At 42.8% G+C, this 21,168-nt stretch overlaps 1 pseudogene; it reads left to right on the forward strand.

The window, feature by feature from the left end:
* Positions 1–507: 507 nt before the first annotated feature.
* On the forward strand, positions 508–20,804 carry LOC115777746 (von Willebrand factor A domain-containing protein 5A-like; annotated as a pseudogene).
* Positions 20,805–21,168: the final 364 nt, after the last annotated feature.

Here is a 21,168-nt window from a genome sequence, read left to right on the forward strand (position 1 = left end):
GAAACTTATTAAACTACATTACAGCCACAACCCTAACAATGGAAACTGAAATAGAAGGAGACTATCTGACATCACTTTTGCACTACTGTCATATTTTTGTAAACTTTTATCGTTACATGTTTCTGGCATTCCTTGTATTTTTATTTTATTATTTATTTAAATTTCTTTTAAAGTTTAATACCTCTACATTTTTTCGCACTTTTATTTATACTTGTTGGCAGATATGCTCTCAATTGTGCAAAAGACATGTTTGTTTCCTGTTGTCTACAGACAAATTATTTGTGTTAAATACTAATGTGGCAGAGGACGCCGACAGCCAATGAGGCGTGTTGTTTTTGACATGTGGTATACACTGGTGGGCGTGAATAAAGTTTTCCCTCTCGCGGGAAGTTGGTTCAAGTCTGGGAAAACTAAGGCTGGTGTGTTTTTGTTCCTCCGTAATGATCGTCGGTAAAGTCTAGGCTTCCATGCCAGGATCTCTGTGCATCTTGTCTCTGCTAACAATACTGTAAAAATTCAGATTTAGATTCACGTTCACACCGTTACACTTATCTGGGATCTGGGGGTGGGCGGTGTCCCACATATCCGGTGCTCTCTCATAAGAAAATCAAGGATACCCGTGTCGTCTCGGTGAGCGACAATACTTCGTGTTTAGCGGAATTTCTCTCATATTTAGAAGAGGAGGTGAAACTGTCGCGGACACATCAGTCTGTCCTCAGAGGTAAGCTCCTACCGTGCATGTCTTCAAGCAGCCCAATCACTCACTGCTCAGAATCATATCACTGCGCACTGACATGCAAACCTGAAAACTTAAAGACGGCAATCTGGGTGCTGTTACCCTGAAGTTCAGTACGAACTGTCTTTAAATGTCAATACTGAGATACAATAAACGGTCTGTGGGGCTACAACAGTGAAAGTGAAAGTCAGGGTGGGACGCGCTGGTGGTAAAAAATAAATAAATAAACCTGAGGCCTGTATTACGAAGCCACATTAAGGCTCAGTGAGCTATGTCGAGTTTAAAGTCTAAACTGTCAGAAGTGGCTCTCTGTGGTAACCCAAAGGTTCTCAAAATTTTCCACCATGCCCCACTTAGCCGGATGAATCTTTTCCTGCCCCGCGGGAAGCGAGGTCCTGGGGTGGGGTTCCCCCTTGATAGCGAAGCGGCTTCACTACAGACGGTGACGGAGAATCTCCCTGTAGTCGTTAAGCTAACGGACCTGCTTATTTCCTTTTTCCGCCGTGAGAATTAATCCGATGTTCAACATGTTGACTCTTATTGTTTTATTGCTCTAACCTATGTGTATGTTTTTATTAATGTTATGTTTTACTTCGTGTGGTTTTTATATGTACTTTAAACCTGTTTGTTTTTCCTTGTGTACACCACTTTGGCCAATGGCACTGATTTTAAAGTGTTTTATAAATAAAGTTGAGTTGAGAATTTGTTCCGCGTGACTTTTCTCCCGGGTCGTTCACGCCCCACAGAAATACTGACATAACCTGATCAGGAGCAGGTCACATTCAGAGCTGCAGTTTAAGATCAGGTGAAGCGCCACGTTTCCACTGTTTCTCTAATTTACAGTATAGATTCTGTGCGGGGGGAACACGTTTTATCTGCGCAGGTCATTAAGCCGCGCCTCACTAACTCCACTGCTGTTCTGCTGCTGAGTCTGTTTTGCACAGCTGGAATTTTAACTACAAGAACACAAACACAGACCAAGCACACCTGTTTGATCAGTAAGATTCATTTCACTCTGATCTGCCTAAAAACAAAAGTTTCCTCGTCTCCTGTATCAGGCAGCGGGACAGTGACATTTAAACATCAAGTGGATCCAGTTTAGCGTTTCAGAGCTCTAATATTAGATTAGTTTTAGATCTTTTAGATTACAAAGATCTCGTGAAAGATAACGCTTATATTTTATTCCTTGATTTTCAAAAAGCCTTTGACTCAGTTGAGCATCCCTTCATTTATAAGACATTAGAATATTCTATGCACTATGTTTTGGATATAATTAAGATGTTACACACAGATATCAATAGTTGTGTCTCCCTTCCTGAAGGCACAGGCCCAAGATTTAATATAGGGAGAGGAATAAGACAAGGGTGCAGTTTGTCTCCACTATTGTTCATTATGGTTGCTGAGCTGCTGTCCATCAGTCTGAGAAACTCGGAAATTGAAGGCATTACTTTTGATGAAAGAAAAATAGTTATTAGTCAGTTAGCTGATGACACAACACTATTTTTGAAAAATAAAGAACAAATACCGGTTGCTCTTCAGGTGGTGGAATCGTTCTCCCGGGTCTCAGGCCTAACTCTTAACCTTAAAAAATCTGAACTCCTAAGTATTCATGATAGTTTTGAAGATGTGTTATACAATATTCCAGTGAAAAAGGAGGTTCGGTACTTAGGTATATTGGTGTCCAAAGATTCTAAATCTAGTTACAGAAAAAACATCCAGAAGCCAATTGAAAAATCCAGACGAATCCTAAATAACTGGCTGCAAAGAGACTTAACACTCTTCGTTATTGACAAAAATTGAACTTATTTCCAGACTAATATACCCCACGTACTCTTTACCCCTTTCCACAAAAACCATAAAAGAAATAAACTCCCTCATTTTTAACTTCATTTGGAGAAATAAACATCATTATATTAGAAAAGCTGACATGATCAAAGGTTTTGAGGAAGGAGGAATAAAAGCAATTGACTTTGAAACTATAAATGGTGTACTTAAGTTAAGATGGCTGCAGTCCTTTTTAAAATGCAGCGAGGATATTTGGTTCTCTTTACCCAACTTTGTCTTTAAAAAATTAGGTGGCATAGATTTTCTTTTGAAATGTGACTTTGAGGTTTCTAAATTACCAGTGAAACTTTCTGCCTTCCATCAACAAGTTCTGTTTTACTGGAAAATGATTTACAAACATAACTTTAGTCCACACAATGTTCCACTGTGGAACAATAGGGTGATTCTAAGGAGAAGAAAGTCAATATTCATGGAAGGATGGATGGAAAAACAAATTTGGTCAATTGTTCATCTGTAAAATGATAAGGGGGATCTATTAAAGTATGACAAATTTAGTGACAAATATAAAATAGTCTGTAGCCCTGATGACTACAGAAGTGTAGTTGACAATATTCCAGCTGCAATGATTAATCTAATTAGAAACAACTTAGATCAGACCCCAACCCCCAGATTAAATAAAGTGTTCATCAATGGCATAAACTTTGTAGAGAAAAAATGTAATAACCTATTTTTGAGAAAACTTTTAATTGATGAGATCTATCCTGGATCTTCTAAAAGAACACATCATTTAAAAAACTTTAACAAACAAGAAATTCGATCCATCAGAACTAAATTCCTGAAATTTCCAATCCTTCCTGAAGTCAAAGAAATCCATTTTAAAATTTTAAATGAAATTTATCCTTCGCAGGAATTTATTAAAAGAATATTCAAATTTGAAATGGAGAATTGTTATTTTTGTAAATCATTGTTGGAATCAACAGAACATCTGTTTTTTGAGTGCCAGGTTGTATGCAACTTTTGGAAGGAAATACATAACTGGTTGCTGTCTAAATCTCTTCATATAGATACTTTTACCTGGAAGGGGGTCAAATATGGTATATCAATAAAAAAAGCAAAAAAAACCAAAAAAGTTTCAGAGCTCTGATGTGCAGCCGCCACCTTAGAAATAATCAGCAGCACCTTCGAGTAAAATAATTAACTCGAAGTAAAATGTTTATTTTACCGCTCTGTGTCCTAATTTTTTTAAAATACATTTTTAAATACGTTTTAAAATACGTTTTTATCATCATCACCTGATAATGTCTCTGATTAGAGTAGGCAGCACTCACAGGGATCATTTTGTGCCGAAGAAGCTTCGTTCCTAGTAGACCCCTCAGGTCACACTCACTGACGTCATCATAATCAGAATGAAAACATCGTGAAGAAATTCACGTGTAAATATTTATAAATTACAACAATAAATATTTTTATTATTATTATTATTACAAGTATAGAAGCCATATGCAGTTAATGGTGTTAGGTAGCCACGTGGTGTTGCATGTGCATTCCTTGGATTAGGAATGGTGATGTTTAATGAATGAGTATGAAATATATTCACCTGGTCTCTGGTGTGGTTGCACGGAGAATCATTGAGCAGGGAGAGTGTGGGTTTTTTTTTTTTTTTTTTTTTGACCGCTTTTTTTCTATGTCCATGTGTTTTGTCTTGCCTTGTATGGAAGCCTTGGAGTAGCTGGATTATTGAAACATGTAAATAAATGATCAATGGAACAATGTTTGGAAACTGAATCATTTGCTGGTTAATTCAAAAGCAACTCAACAGTGCAGTACTCCTCTTACTTTAATTTTGTAGTGGCAAAACAGGTGTTTGAGTCACTACACTAAGAAAATAAACGGAATACCCAGAAAACACAGTAGTAAAATTCCAACATTAAGAGCTCTCAAATGTGTTGTTTCACAGGTACGATGATGAACTGCTGCGGTCTGCTAACTCTGGAGAAGGAACCAGGTACTGATAGAAAACAAGAGACTTCTGTTTCTCTGCAGCTATCAGAAGGTTGGCGGTTCAATTCCTGGCTGCTCCAGGCTGCGTGACAAAGTATCCTGGGGCAAGATACTGAACCCCAGTTGCTCTCTGACACAAGTGTTGGAGTATGAAATGTCTGGTGAAGGTTAGACAATAAAAGCACTTAGCTTAGTTAACACAGCGAAGTGCTAGTGTGAATGAGTGTGATGTAAACGTGTGCATAAGCACTTTGAGTGCTCAGAGTGGAAAAAGCGCTATATAAGAACTAGTCTATTTACATATTTTTTTTGTTTGTAATGGCACATAATAATATCTTGGCTGTATGGTCTGTATTTTCATAATTCGTTTCTGTCAGTTCCTCTGAAGAGCATTGAGGTGGAGCTGGAGGTGAGGGACCATGTGGCGACAGTGGTCTCCACTCTGAACTACGAGAACAAGGAGGACAAACCATTAGAGGCTGTTTTTGTCTTCCCTCTGCCTGGAGATGCTGCTGTCTGTCATTTCAGTGCTAAGATTGGACAGACACAGATTGTAGCTGAGGTGAAGGAGAAACAGGAGGTGAGCTGGACAGTAAAATATGACCTCATTATAAGTAAGATTAAAGACAAACAATAAACACAGTGAATGATAACTGACAACATGTGTCTCCAGTCCTTTCAGGCTCGTGAGGAGTAATGATATGCTAGAGCTGCGGTCAGCAGGCCTTCCTATTGGAGGAGAGTGAGCAGAGTCCAGATATATTCTCTCTGAGTGTGGGCAGTCTGCCTCCAGGAGAGAGCGCCTCCATCAGGTTGGAGTACGTCACTGAGCTGGCTGTGCAGGCTGATGATGGGCTGAGGTTCTGTCTGCCTGCTGTGCTCAACCCTCGATACCAACCTCAGGGTAGGAAAACTTCAAAATATTTGGACCAGAAATCCTTAAGCTACACCAGGGAAAGTCTTAAACCAACCTTCACATCACTGATGGAACACAAAATGTAAAAAAAAGAAAATCTTCAAACTCAGGGGTGAACACAGAACCAGAAGAAGTACTTAACTCTCAGGGAAACTGAAAAAAAAAACCCTTGAGCTACATCTCAGACTCTACAAGCCTCAGTTAACATATTAAATGTTAAAGTTCATGACAGTTTAATTAGAAAAAGATTCAACAAGTATGGCTTTTTTGTCAGAGTTGCAGGAGACAACATCTTTCTAAAAAGAACATAACAGCAGAGGTTAGGTTTGCAAAGTTGCATCTGAGGAAACCACAAGACTTCTAGAACAAAGTCTTTTGGACTGACAGGCCCCAAAATGGAGATATTTGACAATAATGCACAGTGTCACTTTTGCAGAAAACCAAACACAACTTATCAGCACACACCTCATACAGTCAAGCATGGTGGTGGAGGAGTGATGATTTAGGTTTTTTTGCAGCCACTCGACCTTAGCACCATGGAGTCCTTGAATCAGCCATGAGCTCTTCTGTATGCCAGAGTATTCTGGAGTGAAATGTGAGGCCATCTGTCCGACAGCTAAAACCTCCCCAAACTGGTTCATGCTACAGGACAGTGATCCCAAGCACAGCAGCAAGTTTACAGCTGAGTGGCTGGAAAAGAAACAAATCAAGGTGCTGCAATGGCCCGGTCAAAGTCTAGACCTCAACCTGACTGAAATCTGTGGCTGGACCTGAAGAGAGCTGCGAATAAGCAAATATGTGAAAACCTCAATGAAATGAAAAAAATGTTGTAAAGATGAATTGACCAAAATTCCTCCACAATGACATCAGAGACAGATACAGACAGCAGTTACTTTGAGTTACTGCTGCTAAAGGTGGCTGTACGAGCTCTTAAATCATGGGGTGTACTTGGTTTTTTACAGGTCAGTGTTTGTGGGAAAACACTGACTCTCCCTGTTACGATTTTATATCATCAAAATGTGTTAACTAAATGACAGTAAACCAAATTTTATATGGGGTTTCCTTTATTCACTACAAGTTAGATCATAAAGAAGTTTATGAAAGTCACATAAAAGAAGTAAACCTCTCACTAGTGTAAAATCCTTGACAATAACTAATTCACACTCACTGTTTGGTTTTTATTAGGTTTACCTTATTGTACCAATACTTGTCATAATGCCATTTATAGGATAAAGTCATGGAAATAAAGAAAAGAACAAAAGCTTTTGCAGGACTATTTATGTTTCCTGAACAAAAGTCTTATTTTCCTTGTTTGAGCTCCAGCATCATGTGGACCACAGGTTCTTCTCAGGTAAATGGTTTGAGTGTGTAATGCCTCAATATTACAGCATTTCTAACCTGATGTTGTGTGCAGGTAGTGAAGGTGCAGGTGTCCAGGTGACTTCTGTTCCAGCCTCTCTGGTGCCCTACAGTCTGTCTTTCTCTGCCCGAGTGTCCTCTCCTCGTCCAGTCTCTAAAGTAGAGTCCAACTTCTCCTGGACCCTCTCCAGTACCTCATCACTGATCAAACCCAGGCCACGGTAGGTAGAGTGCTGATGTGTCTGCTGTGTGTGGTTGTTACTGATTACTGAGAACTAAATATGAATGTGTTTGTGGTCTGCAGGTCAAGTTGGCTGCAGGACACAAGTTTGACAGAGATGTTGAACTGCTGATTTATTACAAAGATGCCCACCAGCCCACTGCTGTGGTGGAGGCAGGACAGGCCTCTGCTGAGGCAGGTCAGTGAAAATTAATGAAATAATTAGTTTGCATATAAAACTTGGTGATTTCCATTCTTCAACCGGGAGCTTTATTGTGTTGGAATTGATTATAAAATGTGAAACAGAAAATTTTTTTCATCCATGTCATGTGTTTCAGGCACTCTGATGGGTGATCCAGTGGTGATGGTGAGCCTGTATCCCGAGTTCCCCCAGTCTGTGATGTCTTCATTGGCTTCATGTGGAGAGTTTGTGTTCTTAGTGGATCGATCTGGAAGTATGAGCTGGGCTAACGATTACAGCAAGGAGCAGGAAAGTCGCATCAGCAGTGCCAGGGTATCCATAATAAATTATTACAATCATAAAGTCTTTCAGTGACCCTCTCACACAGTGGTCTCACCATGTTTTCCCTCTTCTCTTAAGGATACTCTGCTGCTCCTGTTGAAGAGTTTACCAATGGGCTGCTATTTCAAACATTTACAGTTTTGGGTCCAGATATGAACACATCTTCCCGTAAGTCTCTCCCTCATATCAGTCAGCTCAAGAAAGTCTCTGCTGTCTTTGGTAAATTATCTGCATGTGTGTTTTGGTGCATGTTTGTGTGATGGCAGTAAGAGTGTGGAGTACAGCCAGAAGACCATGAAGAAGGCTCTGAAGAAAGTTGAGCAGATGGAGGCTGATCTGGTGGAACGGAGATCCTGCAGCCCCTCAAACATATTTACAGCCAGCCCTGCATTCCAATCAGCCTAGACAGGTAACACATTCTCTTCTGCTCATCCTTTTCAGGGTCAACAGGGGGGGCTCGAGCCCATCCCAGCTGCTATACAGCAAGAGACAGTGTACACCCTGTATAGGTTGCCAGCTTGTCGCAGGGCTAACTCAGCTCTCAGCACAAACTGTGTGTTTCTGGGTCTGATGTTCTGTCCCTTATGTACCAACTCTCCTCTCAGCTGTTTGTCTTTACTGATGGAGAGGTGGGGAACACCAAAGAAGTGATAGATCTGGTGAAGGAGAATTCAGATTCTCACAGGTGGAACCACAAACACACAACTATATCTACACAATTCCCAGGATGTCCAACATGTCCTCAGTGTACTTAAAGAAAACTGTTGTACTGCAGTGTTTCTCTTTTGGGATTGGGGAAGGGGCCAGCTCTGCTCTCATCAATGGGATGGCCAAAGAAGGAGGAGGTCACGCTCAGTTCATCACAGGGACTGACAGGATGCAACCAAAAGTAAGACATTAAACACATTAGAAGTGAGGTGAAACACGGCAGCAGCAGCAGATATGTATTTGAGATCAGACCTGCAGTGAGTAAAATGTCTGTTCCAGCTGTTTGTGTATATTTGTAGAGTTTTTCTTTATTTTTCAGGTGATGCAGTCGCTGCAATTTGCTCTGCAGCCAGCTGTGGTCGACATCTCAGTCACATGGGATTACCAAAGGAAGTGTCTGTCACTGTCCTCTCTCCACCAATCACAGCACTTTTCCCGGGCCAGAGGTCACTGATTTATGCCCAGCTCACTGAACAGGTAGGAGCAGCACCGTCATGTTGTTGTTTAGGTATTTGATGACAGTCATTAACATGACTTCAAACACTGTAATTCTGTCTCAGAGCTCAGAGGCAGCAGAGGGCTGTGTGACAGTGAAGTACAGCCTGGCAGGTCATCCCTCTGAGAACCAGCTGCACTTCAGTCTCAAACCTGCAGCAGACACTGGGTAAAATAATTTAATACAAGCAGCATTGTTCTTTGAATCATGAGATTACAGGTGTTGGGTTTAAAATATCAAAACAGTTTGTTAATAACACACACCTAATGCTTTTTATCTACTCTTAAACATGTTTCAGTGCAGTCACTGTTTCTAAATCATATTTTTTCATACTTGGATTAGTGGTATCAGTATGTCATTACTGATGACAGACATTAAAAATGAGTAGTCTCAGTCTGCTTTCAAATAATTAAGCTTGTGTGAAATCAAAGAGCCGTTGTTAGGAGTCATGTCCAAATATTGTGCGCATTTTCCCAGCATATGGAAAAATCTGTTGTGGTGCCAGAGGCAATGGTAAAACCCTGAAAAGGATCGAATAGAATAAAAATAGATGCAAGTTACTGACAAACTAATGTGAGAAAAATGACAAACATTATGACTCTGTAATGTTTTCCTTCATCTCCAGATTAACAGTCCACAGGTTGGGTGCTCGGACTCTTATTCGCTCCCTGGAGATGGAGGAGAGAGAGCACAGAGGACAGCAGGATGGAGGAGTGAAGGAGAAGGTGGTGAAACTCAGTGTCCATCAGGAGTGAGCAGTTCTTTCACCGCCTTCATTGCCGTCAACAAAGACAACAGCAAAGTGATTCAAGGACCTCTTGTGCGCAGAAATATTCCAACACCCTGTGAGTTTGTTTCAAGAGGAAAAACTAAAACTGTCAGTCACAGCTTAAAGATAAAGATAATTGAACATGAATGAAAGGAGTACAATGATAACTTTAAGAGCAGAATATAAATCCAGCAGGGACCAATCAGAGGAGAGGTGCAGGTGAGGAAACTTTAGTGTCAATCATGTCAGAGAGGTGAGAGCAACAAGATCTGATATGAGTGAAGAGTTAGAACATGAAACAGAACAACCACTACAACACTGTTGGTAGTCGTGTGTCTTGTTTGTGTTGTGTTTGTACATCCATAATATGCCCTCAAAAATATATTTGTAAAAAAAATTCTTATAAAATGTCCTGACTCCTTTTTTTTCTTTTACATCATAGGTTATGCCTCCTTGAGAATACCCAAGGCATTATACTTAGGTAAGTAAAAGCTGAATGACAGTGTAACACACATCTACACATCTGTGCACTGCTATCAAATAAACAGAAGTAAGCCAGCAAGTTTCTGTTTTTACTTATTTGAAATGTTAAGTGTGACCAATCAGAGAAGAGAAGCAGGTGAGGAAACTTTAGTGGCAGAGGTGTCAGAGAGGTGAAAGTAACAAGATCTGAAATGACTGTAGAGTTATAACATGAAACAGAACAACCAGACTGATGACCATCTCATATTTTAAATGCTCTTTATAGAATTTGTGTTGTATTTGTATTTCACTCTAACTTATTAAAAGGTAAATGTTGTAGTTCTTTTTAAGAAATGAAATGTTTTGATCTGATTTTTTTTTTGTTTTCCCCTCATCATCACAGTTGGTGGTTCCATGGAAATGGATGTTTCCTTGCCCAGTAAGTAAAATCTAAATGACAGTACAGCAAATGTTTGTGTTTCTAAACATAAATAGAAGCAACCAACAATTTCAGTTTCTACTTATTTGAAATGTTAAATGTGAAATACTGTATGTACAGTAGCTGCAGTGTTTGCTGTGATAGTTGCTGTAATGGGCTGTATCATTAGGCTGTAAGTGAAGACGTTCATGTTTTATGTATAAAACTATTTTGGATGATTTGCAAGTCACTGTAATAACCTCAGGAGCCAGAAACATATTGAGCAAAACAAAACATATGAAAGATCTAATTTTCCCTACATTGTGATGCCAGGCTCATCATCTGGCTGTGATTCATTTGTGTAAAATTGATTTTATAATTTAGTAAATAATTTAAAAAATAAATCAAAATAAAATCAGGGGTTACAGTGCGCCGGATCGAGGGCAGATGTCCGTTGCGCTCGCGGTACTTCAGCATCTTAAATATCGAAAATGACAGACAATGACAGGTAAACCAGATTGTTTATGAAGGAAGACACCTGAAACACTTTAATGAAAAAAGTAAGACATTTAATATATTAAAGAATCAGAAAAATCACACATGTATATGTGGGACCGAAGGAGACAGCAGGCCTGTGTGTGCTCTCTCTCTCTCTCTCTCTGAGCCCGTGTTCCTGTCTAAACATAACATTTTTATACAGCCTCTTATCTAAACATAAACAATCTCTGGGCGCTACGAGTTGACCTTCGTCATTCAGTCTTGTTCAAGCTGGTTTTTCATGGCCCAGATTCCTCAGTAATGGAGCCTCTTCTCTCCTGATGCTTTAATTATACGTCCTTGTGGCCGAACCTCAAAATAAGATGCACTGAGACAGAGAAGTTAGTCTAGTACTTTCTGATCTGTTGCTCTCTGTCTAATGTATTATTCATTTGTTTATTATTTGGTTGATCCACAGTTTATTAATTAATTTACTGGAGTTTACCTTTAAACATTTGTCCTTTATTCATTGAGTAAAATATAATCCCTAACAAGGCAAACCCATATAATTTATATATCATCTATAGCGCTATAATCAGGGGTTACAGTGCGCCGGACCGAGGGCAGATGTCCGTTGCGCTCGCGGTACGTCAGCATCTTAAATAGCGAAAACAAATGAAGTAACTGTAGCAGGTAATTTTAAATGCAACGTTTATGCTCAAATATCAGCAAACAGACAAAGTGTCTGCAGTTTGTCACACAATGTGTCTGCTAGCTAAAAGAAGAGCTGCTGTATTTCCAGGGAGAGCAAACAATGCGAGAGAAGTTCCCTCAGAGATGGAGAAAAAGAGCAGAAGAGGAATAAGAGATGTTAAATTTAAAGGTAAGGACTGCAAAACAAGTGGATGTATGCTAACTTTGTGTAATTGAAAGATTGTATAAAAACAGATCAGTTTGCCGTAATGTATTTACAGTAAAGCTGTGTGTTGGACTGGTGCTCAGAGGCTGTGTTCATGCTGAGAGTTACAGGTTACATGAAGTGTTTTTTACTTAAGTAAAGAAATACAAATAAAGACGCACGCAAGCACTTGTACTTCTATTTCAGTACAAAATGTTTGTGTGTGTGTGTGTGTGTATGTGTATATATGTGTGTGTAAACACAGTGGCCCTATGCTGAGATGACATTTGAGTTTGAGAACACTGCTGTAGTTCTTTTTAAGAAATGAAATGCTTTGACCTGCTTTTCCTCCCTCAAAATTATAGTGTTCAGCCTATTCAAGCTAAAGCGTGCTCCCAGGCCCATGGGTAAGTAAACCAACACCTTTCTGTTTGTACTGAAATGTTAAATGTGAAATACTGTATGTACAGTAGCTGCAGCGTTTGCTGTAATGGGCTGTATCATTAGGCTGTAAGTGAAGACATTTTTTATGTATACAGTCGTTATAACGCGCTTCACCTCTCGTGGCCTCGCTGTTTCACGGATTTTTTTAGTGCAGTTTTTTATGCTTTTTTTTTTTTTTTCCTTTTTTTTTTAACAGTGTATGAATGTGCATCGTGTTCTGCGTCCTGATTGCCTGTCAATCAATCTCCTCCGTCCCTCGTCTCTGTCCAGCACAGAATGTGTTAGGCTTGAAAACAGGTTTTGATCTTTGGTTTCCATCTATAGTACTGTATAATAATTGTAAAAAATAAAGCTGACTACTTCGCGGATTTCGCCTATCGCCTGTTATTTTGGAACGTAACCCCCGCGATAAACGAGGGTTCACTGTAATACTATTTTTGATCATTTGCAAGTCACTGTAATAACCTCAGGAGCCAGAAACTTACTGAGCAAAACAAAACATATGAAAGATCTAATTTTCCCTACATTTTGATGCCAGGCTCATCATCTGGCTGTGATTCATTTTGTGTAAAATTGATTTTATAATTTAGTAAATAATTTAAAAATTAATAGAGAACAATGGAAACTAGGCAATCTGGGAAATCAAGGATGATGATCAAGGTTGTATAAATACTGCAAGAACCAATCAGAGGAGAGGACAGAAGCAGGTGGGGAAACTTTACTGACAGAATAACAGAGAGCTGAAAGTTCTGAAATAACAGAGTTTGGACTTGAAAACAGAAGAATCAGACTGATCAGATGTTATAACGGTAAAGCCAAGTAACGGTATGGATTTAGTTTTGATTAATAGTTGTGATGGAAAATCAGTTGAATGATTCATTTATATATTTTTTTAATCCTTAATCCTACATTTTAATCCTATAATATGTTTTACAAATATTTTTATATTAGCATATTAAGAGGTTGTGGATTTGTTAACTCCGTCAGGCATAGGAACTGATGGAATCGACGTCTGACGGAGTTGACACAGGAGCGTGTATGTTCTGACAAAAAGTGCATTGTACACTGTAACTTGCTAGCTGTCCCAATGACCTCACTAAACTACCTAAATTCAGTCCCTGCTGTTAAAGAAAATGATCATAAGTGGAAGACGGTGTGACATGTTCCAGCTGTGACTGTAGGAATAGTTTTTTCAAAACTATGACAAAAATATGTCAAACTTGAGCGTGCGTGGTTGTGTTGCATTCAGCACAGATTAAAGGGGGTCCTCAGGGACATAGTTGACCAAGCAATTTCTTGATTTAGTGAGGGTTATGAAAATATGAGGATGCAACACTGACAGACAGATTTTGAGGGAAAAGTTCACTTTATACATTGTTTCATATATTTAAAATTATTTTTAAAAATTGGATGTATATACAGTTGTAGAATTTTTTTGTAGGATTTTTAAGAAACAGATTACTGCACATGAGCTATATTGCGTAGATGGCTGGTCGCCCCCCCCGACTGGCTATGTGCTCCGGTCAGAGAACAGCTGCGACTTCAGGTGATATTGAGAGATTTATTGACAGACAAGCATCAAAGTTGGATTCTTCATTGAACTGTTGCATACACATTCAATGTATGGTGAATAAAGATCCAAGTGTGGGTGCCACAATACAGGTGTGTGTGTGTGTGTGTGGTCTCTGTGAAGTAAAAGTATACAGAAAGGTAATTAGAAACTATACAACCACGTTCTACATTATGCTAAATTATGCAGAATATACACATTGAGTCACATTACACGGTATACATACATACGGTATACAGTTGCACCTAGTAACATTAATGTGGCAGAGAAACTAAATTACTGCAAGTGGCAAGTAATGGCAGAACAATATAGGTGAAGACTAGGCACCCGTAGGGAAATTCAAGCACAATACACTTGGTGACCAAAAGATGGTGCTTTGAAACCACAAATAGCAAAGCGGTGTTGCCACTGGAAAGCTTAGAAAGACAACCGTTCCCATGGCAATGCACAGAACCGTACTTACGGCCAATACAACATTTAGAAGCTAAATTACTGCCTCAAACACTTACAGAACGGTGGAAATAACACCACAGGTCGGAAATACTATTTAGGTACTCCCAAACCCGACTATTAATGCAGCTACAACCCAAGAAATAAGCGTTTAGCGAGCCATTTAAGACTTAGACATTTCCCCATTGGAGTGAACTAGAGCTCGCGGTAGACCAAAGTTACACGGTTAACAGACTAAACAGCATGTAGCCAACACCAGCGGATGAAATACAACATGAATACAGACAAAACTGATGCACTTGCATCGTCATCAACGCACACGTACACACAACGATACTGCCATTATGGCGAAATGCAGGAGCGGCACGGCAAGTGTCTGCTAGCTAAGTAACCTCAAAGTCATGAGAGCACACAAGTGCGTGGGTACATCACCACTGACGTCTCTGGCGTTATGACGCTGACTCCAGCAGGGAGTTTTCCACAGCCGCCCCCGGATTCGTGGAGAGAATACGTAGAACAGGAAAATCTCTGCTGGATTATTGTGCGCTGGGGTCTCCGTCATCAGGCATTTCAGGAAGCTCGACTAACTTGGCGACAGGACGGGTGTAGAGGTTGCCCTTGATGTCCACCTCTGCTGTGCGTACCTTGCCCGACAGGCCACAGCGCTCGCTGGAGCTGACCACCATTGAGCACCATGACGACAGTGCCCACCGCCAAGTCTGGTGTAGTAGTTCTCCACTTCTGGCAGGGCTGTAGACCAGGTAGGTACCTGCGGGTGAAGTGACTCCAGAAGTGGTCGGCAAGCACCTGACTGTGTCTCCATCTACGTCATTTCAGCAGGTCACTGGAACCGTAGACTGCCTGTGGTAGCGAAGCATCTCGCCGCCCCATGAGGAGGAGATTCGGGGTAATCGGGTCAGGATCGGCCAAGTCAGAGGATGCGTAACCAAGGGGCTTAGAGTTGAGGATACCCTCAACTTCAGTGAGCACAGTCATTAGGACCTCCTCTGGGAGGACTTGGTCCTTCAGGATGGTCTGGAGGGAGATCTTAACCGATTTAATCTCCCTCTCCCACGCTCCCCCGAAGTATGGAGCGAGAGGGGGGTTGAATCTTAACAGGATGCACTGTTTGGCCAACTGTTCCTTGAGCAATAGCTCAAGAGCTTCAAGAGCTTGCTGGAGCTCCTTCTTGCCGCCACGAAAATTGGTGCCTCTGTCACAGAGTATCTCGTAGGGCTTGCCCCGGTGCACTATGAAGCAACGGAGGGCGAGGAGAAAGGAATCCGTGTCCATACTCGGCATCAAGTCGAGATGGATGCAGCAGGACGTGAGGCATTTGAACACAATGTCCCAATGCTTCTCTTGCCTTCCTATCTTGTCCGCGTACGGGCCGAAGCAGTCCGCTCCGGTAGACCAGAAAGGGAGTTTGTTGAGTTGGAGGCACGCAGCAGGTAGGTCGGCCATCTTGGGGATTGTAGGCTTGCTTCGCCATCTGCAGCACTCGACACAGTATTGCTGATGCTTCCTGATGGCTTGGCGGCCTCTGAGGATCCAGTACGACCTCCTGATCTCCGCGAAGACTCTCTCTTGGGACCGGAGTGTCGGAGACGATTGTTGTAGTCCTTCACCAGAAGCTGTGTGATGGGATGATCTGGTGCAAGGACAACGGGATGAATCGAGTCTTCAGGTAGATCATCAGCTTTATGGAGGCAGCCTCCCACTCTGATGAGACCAAGAATGGGATCGTACTCTGGTGAGAGTGATATGAGGTGACTACTAGGTCGAATCGGACAGTCGTGCTGTAGAGGGCTGAGTTCTTCAGAGAAGCTGTCTGCTTGCGCTCACTTCAGGAGAGCTACCTCTGTGTCTATGCGAGCAGAAGCAGACATGGGGGCCGCTGCCGCCCCGTGTTGAGACCGGTATGTAGCGTCTACTAGGTTAGACCAGGTGTCGTACTGCAGTGGATCAGGACAGGTATCAGGGACTGTAAGTTGGCCACAGAACGTGGACTTCCTGAGCTCCTCTGTTTCTTCCACTCTCGCCACCAAATTATGTGGCCAATGGCTAGGAGAGTCGTACAAAAAGGCGGGCCCATCATTACAACGGGTTGGTGGAGCCAGCTGATGCAGTGCCTTCCCCCGAGTGATGTCGTCGGCCGGGTTCTGGACGGAAGGAATGTACCTCCAGTCGCTGGCATCGGTGTACTCTTGGATTTCAGCTATGCGAGTTCTGACGAACACCTTGTACTGAGCTGAATCAGATCGGATCCAACTGAGCACTGTGGTCAAGTCTGACCACATGACTGTGTGCCTCAGGGTAAGGGTGAGCTCAGAGCGTAACAGTTTGGCAAGCTGTGCTCCAGTCAACGCAGCACTGAGCTCCAGACGAGGCATAGAGAGCTGCTTCCGCGGTGCGACCCGGGATCGTGCCATGACGAATGACACATGTGGACGCCCTTCTGCGTCTTCCATACGAAGGTAGGCAACGGCTCCATAAGCTTTCTCCGAGGCGTCACAGGAGACATGTAGGTCGACGTTCGAAGGGTCAGCGCTTATGTTGAGTGGAGTGTAGCGGCGGGGCATGCTGATGTGCTGAAGGTGGGGAAGTTCACTCTCCCAAGCCTGCCACACTGAGAGTAGTTCTCCGGTGATGGGCTCATCCCACTGTTGCTCGTGCCTCCAGAGGGCTTGGATCAGGACCTTAGCACAAGTGGTATAGGGAATAATATACCCTAGTGGGTCGTACTGAGAAGCCAGAACTCTGTACACATTTCTCAGTGTAGGCTCGTTGGCTACCGGTTGGCGGTGCTTGTAGCCAAGTGTGTTGGAGGAACAGTGCCACCGTAGACCTAGGGTGGATTCCTGCAGATCCACTCTCTCTGCCGTTAGCCACAGTTCGCAGCCTTCAGTCCTTGTCTCTGATGGGAGATGATCGATAACCTCTGGTCGGTTGCTTGCCCACTGCCTTATGTCGAATCCACCAGCAGCAAGCAGGACTCTCATCTTGTCAATCAGCTGTCTGGCCTGTGATGGAGTGTGGAGAGACTGAAGGCAGTTATCTACGTAGAAAGCATTGTTGACTGAGTTCAGGACCTCTTCGTTACCAGTACAGTTGGTCTTGACGTGCCGTTGCAGTGCATATATGGCACAGCACAGACTGCAGGCTGTACCGAAGGGCAGAACACACCATTCGTAGATGTCTGGGCTGCGCTCCTTCTCCATGTCACGCCACAGGAAGCGAAGGAGTGGTTGGTCTTCAGGGAGTAACTGGATTTGGTGGAACATCCCACGGATGTCTCCGCTGATGACCACTGGATACTCCCTGAACCGGAGAAGCACACTGAGCAGCGGGGCTCCAAGGTTAGGTCCAGGAAGTAGGATGTTGTTGAGGGCGGTTTGCTGGTACCGGAAAGAACCGTTGAACGCCACCCTGGCCTTCCCGTTGTGGTGAACAATGTGGTGTGGGATGTACCATGACTCCTCCGACTGGCTTGCTTCGTCACTGCTGATCTTGACAACGTATCCAGCTCTCTCCAGTTTATGGATCTCCTCGTTGTAGACCTTAGCCAGATCTGGATTGCTGGTTAAGCGCCGCTCAGTGGCACGTAACAAAGGCATCACCGCCGATGGAGGTGCATGGAGTTTGGGCCTGCAGAGTAGAGGTGCAGCATTGTGGACTATGCCATCTACTGTGACACAGACAGTTCGCTGGTCCAGTGTTTTGACAGCTAGCTGATCTTGCTTGGAGCGTGTTACCTCCTTCTCAGACCGGAACGGCTGGGTGTCGACTTGCCACAGCATCTCAACATACCGACGTAATTCATGATTTGGAGACGAGCACGCTGCATGGAGACATGACGTCGCAGTGGAAGGACTTTCTAAGAAGTTGGTCGGTCCCTTTATGGTCCAACCCAGCAGGGTACATACAGCGATGGGGCTTCCCTGGGGCCCTCGCAGTACTGGATGTACAGGAATAATCAGGTGGGGGTGATCGGAGCCGATGAGGAGCAAAGGCTGGACTCTGCTGAACCCTCGCACTGGCACCCCATGGAGATAGTCAAACCTCTCCTGCACTGCAGAGATACTCACTCTGCAGTGCAGGACTGCTCTGCTAGACTGAGCTCTTCTGCCGTGAAAGCATGGCAGATGGTGTATTTCACCCGAGTGTCGGTGGGATTACACACCTCGAACGAGATGGATGCTCCATTAAGCTTCATTACGTCTTGTCTGATAATGCGGAGTGGCAGAACTTCATCCTGTCTCTGCAGACCAAGATACCTGGAGGGAGAAGGATGGTTCTTTGAGAGCCGTCATCCAGTACGGCGTGAGTGTCCAGCGTCTTGCCTCCGCTTTGTAGTCGAACGGGAACGATCTTCAGCATGATGCAACTGGAGTGACCGGACTGACCTACATAAACCAGACTGGAAGATGCAGGACCCTTGAAGAGGCTCGGACCGGCTTGGATGGCCACCTCATGCAGGACAAGAAGGTGTTGCTCGTTGCAGCTCTTCTTCAAGGTGCAGCTCTCCAGCTTGTGACCCTGGCCAGGGCCAACCGCACCAGCATATGGTCTCACAAGGGGTCTGAGGATCTCATCTCGGTACTTAATGGCAGTCATGCTACCTCTGGCGAACACATGGAGGGCTGTGCGGCCCTCCAAAGAAATGCCACCCCACACCATTACTGACCCACTCCCAAACCGGTCATGCTCTGTCACGTCTGTCACATGTGCTCAGTGTGAACCTGCTTTCATCTGTGAAGAGCACAGGGCACCAGTGGCGAATTTGCCAATCCTGGTATTCTTTGGCAAATGCCAAGCATCCTGCACGGTGTTGAGCTGTGAGCACAACCCCCATCTGTGGACGTTGGGCCCTCATACCAGCCTCATGGAGTCAGTTTCTAACCATTTGTGCAGACACATGCACATTTGTGGCCTGCTGGAGGTCATTTTGCAGGGCTCTGGCAGTGCTCCTCCTGTTCCTGCTTACACAAAGGCGGAGGTAGCGGTCCTGCTGCTGGGTTGTTGCCCTCCTACGGCCTCCTCCACGTCTCCTGGTGTACTGTCTCCAGGTAGTGCCTCCAGCCTCTGGACACTACGCTGACAGAAACAGCAACCTTGTTGCCAGTTTCTATTTTTCTTTCATGTCTTCAAGCAATTGAAAACATTTGATTTGCGTATTGATCTTTTATATAATTATTAAATATTTGGCAGATATTCAAATGAAGCAAGTAATGTTTTATTTGTAACACAGTTTGTGGTGTGGTGGTTTATGGAGTTTATCATGTAGAGTTTTAGTCTTCTCATCTAGCGCCATAATCAGATCCAGTTTTTATTTCTGTCTGTTTTTTATATTATTATATTTTCATTTCACCAGCTGCTGTGCCCGATCAGCCTCCCAGAGACCCTTTGCTGCAGTTAGTCTCCCTCCAGGAGGCGTCTGGCTGCTGGCTGCTTGTTCCAGCTCTGGCTGCTGCACTGGGAAAGAGCAGCAAGGAGGTGGAAAAGTCAAAGCCTGCAAAGGTGGGTTGTTGTCAATTTAAATAATAAAACAAAATGATCATGTGAGGATGTAATTAAACACATGGAAAGACAAGAGAACATACAACAAATGAAAAGGAAGTCAGACTAAATGTAGGCCTGCCTCGCTGCATGAAAATAAACGTGTATATCAGAGGCCAAAGTACTGGTGGTACTCTCTCTCCTAAGCACCCACTGAGCTGCACCAAAGTCTAATTTTTACTAAGTAACCACACAGCAGGAGAAAGTATTTCCCTCATCACTCAGCAGTTGTTGTGAAAGTATATTAACACATTATTTTAGATTATTTATGTTATCACAGTTGGAGACGGCAGATTTCCAGCAGTAGACACAAATCCCTTCATGGCTGCATCAGGAAGGGCATCAAATATGCAGAGCTTTGGTGACCCCTTGTGACAAGGGAGCTGTTTAAACTAGCTGCTACTGCTAGTTGTACAAAGAAAGATCATTTTTTGTGTGTTCTGTTTTATTTGATAATTTTTGACTGTTTGAATTAGGCCAACAGTGAAGTGTGGGCCACCATTCTGGCTCTGATCTGGCTTCATGGTTTAAAGATGGATGCAAAGGACGAGTGGGAGCTTCTGGCTATGAAGGCTACATCATGGCTCCGTGCTCAGAATGGTAGAAACCAAGATGATAGCAAATTATTATTTTAAACACCGTGTGATGGTATAGTAAGCTTTTCCTCCCCAAAGCCATTCTTATGACTCTGTTTTTGTGTTTTTAGCACCATGTGTGACAGAGTGTGTGGAAGCTGGAAATGTCCTGTTGGGCTGCAGCGTGAAGAAAGAAGCTCTGAGGCTCTGAGGGATTTCTTAACGTGGCTTCACCTTCAGAACTGATGAACAGAAGCAGATCTACTCTCACCATACTGCCTTTGATTCAGTGCTCTTTCATATTACAGATAGATAGATAGATAGATAGATAGATAGATAGTTTATTGATCCCAAAAGAAATTAGGGAATCTAATCTATCTATCTATGGATTCTTTATTGTTGATTGTATTTGATGTTTGCACCTAATTTGGATTTATGACTGTAAAAAATGTCAGAACTACTCTGAGTACTGTGGTGTATTTTTATCATTTTGACATCAGTATTTACTATCAATATTTTATATCATGTATTGTTACATATATTAATCACACACACTGGATTAATGGTCACATTATATATTATTTGTCACTTATATTGTCACTCACACACTGGAACACTGCATGCTTTAGGTGAGTGGAAAGGACTGAGGCCTGCTCTGCCCAGGGCCTTGGGTTTTTTCCACTAGTAGAACTGCACTCATTCATATTTAGAGGCTCACCTTTGTACACAGTGCACTTTTGACACAGCTCTGCCAGTGTGGAGGTCGAGCAGCGGGGAGTTGAAGTCCCACCTGAGCTACTGT

The sequence above is a fragment of the Archocentrus centrarchus genome, unplaced genomic scaffold (assembly GCF_007364275.1).
Source record: "Archocentrus centrarchus isolate MPI-CPG fArcCen1 unplaced genomic scaffold, fArcCen1 scaffold_69_ctg1, whole genome shotgun sequence".
NCBI classification, from domain to species: Eukaryota; Metazoa; Chordata; class Actinopteri; order Cichliformes; family Cichlidae; genus Archocentrus; species Archocentrus centrarchus.